At 47.0% G+C, this 6,000-nt stretch overlaps 1 pseudogene; it reads left to right on the top strand.

Moving 5' to 3' along the window:
- Positions 1-2,611: 2,611 nt before the first annotated feature.
- LOC136149914 (olfactory receptor 1D2-like) lies at positions 2,612-3,566 on the top strand (annotated as a pseudogene).
- The last annotated feature ends 2,434 nt before the right edge of the window (positions 3,567-6,000 follow it).

The raw sequence follows: 6,000 nt of genomic DNA, 5'->3' as shown, positions 1-6,000 counted from the left end.
GTTTATTTGAGGCGCAATTATTGCTAACTAAACATCTACTCAATATCATGATGGTACTAATCTGTAAGCACTTCAACAATATGGTAAGATGGTAGAATTTAAAATAAGACATAGATTTTATTTCTGTAATATTGAGTATGGCAGATAAGAAGTATAGCAGACCGTTCACTTCAGTTCAGTCACTTAGTTGTGTCTGACTCTTTGCGACCCCATGAATCGCAGCATGCCAGGCCTCCCTGTCCATCACCAGTTTGAGTAAACTCATGCCCATCGAGTCGGTGATGCCATCCAGCCATCTCATCCTCTGCTGTCCCCTTCTCCTCTTGCCCCCAATCCCTTGCAGCATCACGGTCTTCTCCAATAAGTCAACTCTTCACATGAGGTCGCCAAAGTACTGGAGTTTCAGCTTCAGCATCAATCCTTCCAATGAACACCCAGGACTGATCTTCTTTAGGATGGACTGGTTGGATCTCCTTGCAGTCCAAGGGACTCTCAGGAGTCTTCTCCAACACCACAGTTCATAATCATCAATTTTTCGGCGCTCAGCTTTCTTCACAGTCCAACTCTCACATTCATACATGACCACTGGAAAATCCATAGCCCTGACCAGACGGACCTTTGTTGGCAAAGTAATGTCTCTGCTTTTTATTATGCTATCTAGGTTGGTCATAACTTTCCTTCCAAGGAGTAAGCATCTTTTAATTTCATGGCTGCAGTCACCATCTGCAGTGATTTTGGAGCCCCCCAAAATAAAGTCTGACACTGTTTCCACCGTCTCCCCATCTATTTCCCATGAGGTGATGGGACCAGATGCCATGATCTTAGTTTTCTGAATGTTTTAAGCCAACTTTTTCACTCTCCTCTTTCACTCTCATCAAGAGGCTTTTTAGTTCCTCATCACTCTCTACCATAAGGGTGGTGTCATCTGCATATCTGAGGTTATTGATATTTCTCCCGGCAATCTTGATTCCAGCTTGTGCTTCCTCCAGCCCTGCGTTTCTCATGATGTACTCTGCATAGAAGTTAAATAAGCAGGGTGACAATATACAGCCTTGACATATTCCTTTTCCTATTTGGAACAGTCTGTTGTTCCATGTCCAGTTCTAACTGTTGCTTCCTGACCTGCATATAGGTTTCTCAAGAGGCAGGTCAGGTGGTCTGGTATTCCCATGTCTTTCAGAATTTTCCACAGTTTATTGTGATCCACCCAGTTGAAGGCTTTGATGTAGTCAATAAAGCAGAAATAGATGTTTTTCTGGAACTCTCTTGCTTTTTCGATGATCCAGCGGATATTGGCAATTTGATCTCTGGTTCCTCTGCCTTTTCTAAAACCAGCTTGAACATCTGGAAGTTCATGGTTCACGTATTGCTGAAGCCTGGGCAGATCATACGACCCAGCAATCCTACTGCTGGGCCTATACCCCAAGGAAAGCAGAATTGAATGAGACGTGTGTACCTCAATGTTCATCGCAGCACTGTTTACAATAGCCAGGACATGGAAGCAACCTAGATGCCCATTGACAGATGAATGGATAAGAAAGCTGTGGTACATATACACAATGGATTATTACTCAGCTATTAAAAAGAATGCATTTGAATCAGTTCTGATGAAGTGGATGAAACTGGAGCCTATTATACAGAATGAAGTAAGTCAGAAAGAAAAACACCAATTCAGTATATTAATGCATATATATGGAATTTAGGAAGATGGTAATGATGACTCTGTATGTGAAATAGCAAAAGAGACACAGAGATAAAGAACAGACTCTCGGACTCTGTGGGAGAAGATGAGGATGGGATGATTTGAGAGAATAGCATTGAAACATGTATATTACCATTTATGAAATAGTTCGCCACTCCAGGTTCGATGCATGAGACAGAGCATCCCAGTGTACTGGGACGACCCTGAGGGATGAAATGGGGAGGGACGTGGGAGGGGGATTCAGGATGCGGAACACATGTACACCCATGGCTGATTTATGTCAATGTATGGCAGAAACCGCTCCAATATTTTAAGTAATTAGCCTCCAATTAAAGTAAATAAATAAATTAAAAAAAAAGAAGTATGGCAGGGAAGAAGTCAATCCTAAAGGAAATCAGTCCTGAATATTCACTGGAAGGACTGATGCTGAAGCTGAAGCTCCAATACGTTGGCCACCTCATTTGAAGAACTGACTCATTGGAAAAGACCCTGATGCTGGGAAAGATTGAAGGTGGGAGGAGAAGGGGACAACAGAGGATGAGATGGTTGGATGGCATCACCAACTCGATGGACATGGGTCTGAGTAAGCTCCGGGAGTTGGTGATGGACAGGGAAGCCTGGCGTGCTGCAGTCCATGGGGTTGCAAGGAGTCGGACATGACTGAGTGACTGAACTGAACTGAACTGAGAAGAAGTTGCTGGAATGACTAGAAGTTGCACATTGTCCATGTTATATGTTTATGCCTGTTTTTATTTTGTTGATAATCTGTATTAAAGTATTATAAAATTTGTCCAAGATATTTTAATGCCAAGAAAACAGTTGATTTTGTGTATATGAATGTCCTTGTTTAATAGAAGTAACTTAGTAAGCAAATGTTTGTTGGTGATGCTGTTGCAGACAGTTGGAGAAATGCATGGAGGCAACCAGAGTGGACTCTCAGAGTTCTTCCTCCTGGAGATCTCAGAGAGTCCTGAGCAGCAGCGGGTCCTGTTTCAGATGTTCTTGTCCGTGTACCTAGTCACAGTGGTAGGAAATGTGCTCATCATTCTGGCCATTGGCTCTGACTCCTTCCTGCACACTCCCGTGTACTTCTTCCTGGCCAACCTCTCCTTCACAGACCTCTTCTGTGAAGAGGGTTATGTTGTCACCAACACAATCCCCAAGATGCTGGTAAACCTTCAGTTTCAGAACAAAGCCATCTCATATGCGGGGTTTCTGACTCAGCTCTACTTCTTGGTCTCCTTCGTGACTCTGGACAACCTCATCCTGGCCATGATGGCATATGACGACTATGTGGCCATCTGCTGTCCCCTCTATTACAACACGGCCATGAGCCCTTGGCTCTGCATTTCACTCCTCACCTTGTGTTGGGCACTCTTTGTCCTCTCTGTCCTCATCCACACGCTCCTCATGACCAAGGTGACTTTCTTTGGGCCCCGGAAGATCCGCTACGTCGTCTGTGAGATGTACATCCTACTAAGGCTCACCTGTTCCGACATTCACATCAGTCACACAGTGTTGATTGTCATAGGCTGCTTCATCTTCTTCACCCCTTTGGGTTCGTGATCACCTCCTATGTCTGGATTGTCAGAGCCATCCTTCAAATACCTTCAGTGTCTGGGAAACACAAAGTTTTCTCCACCCATGCCTCCCACTTGGCTCTGGTCTCCCTCCTCTGTGGGACACTTGGTATGGTGTATCTATAGCCCCTCAAAACTTACTCCATGAAGGACTCAGTAGCCACAGTGATGTATGCTGTGGTGACCCCCATGGTGAACCCTTTCACCTACAGCCTGAGAACAAGGCCGTACATGGGGCTCTGGGAAGACGCCTCTTAGGGAAAGCCTTTCAGAGGTTGACATGAGGTAATCTGGGCATTGAAGTGGAGATTGCTTTAATTCATGTACAAGGCATTATCCTATGGAGGATACAGGAGTGATGAGGACACACTTGTTTAGTCATTAAGTCATGTCTGACCCTTTTACGACCCCATGGACTGTAGCCTACCAGGCTCCTCTGTCCATGGGATTTGCCAGGCAAGAATACTGGAGCAGGTTGCTGTTTCCTTCTCCAGGAAATCTTCCCGACCCAGGGACTGAACCGGAGTCTCCTGCACTGGCAGGTGGATTCTTTATCACTGAGCCACCTGGGAAGCCCTATGAGAGCATAGATCCAGCTCAAAATGAGCTCATACCTCTGTGATTAAGAAAATACACCTATGTGTAACCAGTGTCCCCAGACCTCATCAACCTTGACAATAAATAAGGTAATGCTAACACTAATACTAAAATTTTGCAGGATCAAAGTCTTCAACTTATCTGACCATAGGACCACAGCACCGCCATCCCAGTCTTTCATAATATACCCAGCTGTGGCCTGGTGAGGGGGCTCTCTAGCACATTCTTGGCCTTGAGCTCTGAGATGCTCTAGGGGACCTGCTGCCTGTGAGCCATTTGCAGACACCTGCATTACTCCCACTGCGGGTGCCCTGGGTGAGGCTACCCATTCCCTGGGCTCTGCGTTTCACTCCTCATCTTGTGTTGGGCGCTCTCTGTTCTCTATGGCCTCATCCACACCCTCCTCATCCACGTGAGTGTTGCTCTTTCAGACCTCAAAGCAATACTGACTGTGGCTTTCTCCTGTTTTCCTTTTCCTTGTGGAAAGACCTCATCCCTGAGCAGCCCACCCTATCTTGGGTTATGCTAGCTCCTCACTCCATGGTCCCACCTCTCCTGCTTGCAAACACTCTACCCTGCACTCAAAGCAAAATGTTCAAGCATAATCAACACATGCTTATGGACAGGAGCAGTGGTGGAAGCAGAACTGGAGGAAGTAATTGTGAGAACCTATCCCTACTTAGGTTCCACCAGCCTAGTGTCAAGTGCAACGGATAAAAAAGGAGAGGTTACTGATGAGAAGATGAGTCCCTGGGCTCCAGCAGTGTGAAAGAGGGAGCAGTCCTTTACAGATGAATCAGCAGAGCCAGCACTGACCTAGACTTTGAGAGACAGGGAGAGTTGAATTGATCTGAAGTTCAGTTCGTTCCACTGATAATGACTGAGTGCCTGTTAGTGGCTTAGACTGTTTTACAAGCATGAATCAGGAACTCATAAAGGACCAAGGAGGGAGGCTATCTTAATTCTGTGTTTGAAGGCAGTGCTTATGCTCTGGGCATGAGGGTTGGGGAGACAGAGGAGGAAGACTCGCCTGGCTTGTTAGTGATGGGGAATTCAGGGAGAGCTTCCTTGAGATGGTAAAAGCTGAGCTAAGAATTAAGGCACGTGGATGAAATTACTAGGAAAAGTGAGTAGAGCAAGGCAAGGTAAGATCACGGGGTGAGTGATATGGGGGGAGTATTTGTGTTTGCAGCAGACAGCCAAGCTCTCACACCCTGTGACTGTAGCAGAGCCAGTCTGGAGGAAGAAAGACTCCTCTTCTTTCCTGGCAAGGACTCATCCAAAGAAAATCCAGAGGTCCTTTGTTGACCACGGCCCTCTTAACTTCCCTTTTCCCTCTATGAAAGCTGCGAGGTCTTTGCTTTAGTTGCAGCGAGTGAGAACTACTCTCCGTCTCAGTGCCCGGGCTTCTCATTGAGGTGGCTTCTCTTGTCGGGCGCAGGCTCTAGGGCGTGTGGACTTCAGCAGTTGGGGCTCGTGGGCTCGGTAGCGGCAGTTCCCAGGTTCTAGAGCAGATGCCCAATAGTTGTGGCGCACGGACTTAGTTGCTCCGTGGCATATGGGATCTTCCTGAACCAAGGATTGAACCAGTGTTTCCTGCACTGGCAGGCAGGTGGGTTACCACTGAGCCGCTGGGAAGACCCCTCCTTGGCCGTGAGCTCCACCAAGTTTCCAGTCTCCTACCTGGATCCCAAATCCCCACAAAGTCACTGTTGTCTGCATGTGTGTGTGTGCGCTCAGTCGATGGAGTCCAGCTGTTTGTAGCCCCATGGACCGTAGCCCACCAGGCTCCTCTGTCCATGGAATTCTCCAGGCAAGAATACTACAGTGGGTTGCCATCTCCTCCTCCAGGGGATCTTCCTGACCCAGGGACTGAACCCACATCTCTTGTGTCTCTTTCACTGGCAGGTGGATTCTTTACCACCTGGGAAGCCCACTTTTGTCTGCATGAAGTGAAGTGAAAGTTGCTCAGTTTTGTCCAGGTCTTTGTGACCCCATGGACTATATAGTCCATGGAATTCTCTAAGCCAGAATACTGGAGTGGGTGGCCTTTCCCATCTCCAGGTCTTCCCAACCCAGGGATCGAACCCAGGTCTCCTGCATTGCAGGTGGATTCTTTAC

The sequence above is a fragment of the Muntiacus reevesi genome, chromosome 18 (genome assembly GCF_963930625.1).
Source record: "Muntiacus reevesi chromosome 18, mMunRee1.1, whole genome shotgun sequence".
NCBI lineage: Eukaryota > Metazoa > Chordata > Mammalia > Artiodactyla > Cervidae > Muntiacus > Muntiacus reevesi.
The sequence above is the reverse complement of the archived record's forward strand: the minus strand, read 5'-3'. Positions and strand labels throughout refer to the sequence as shown.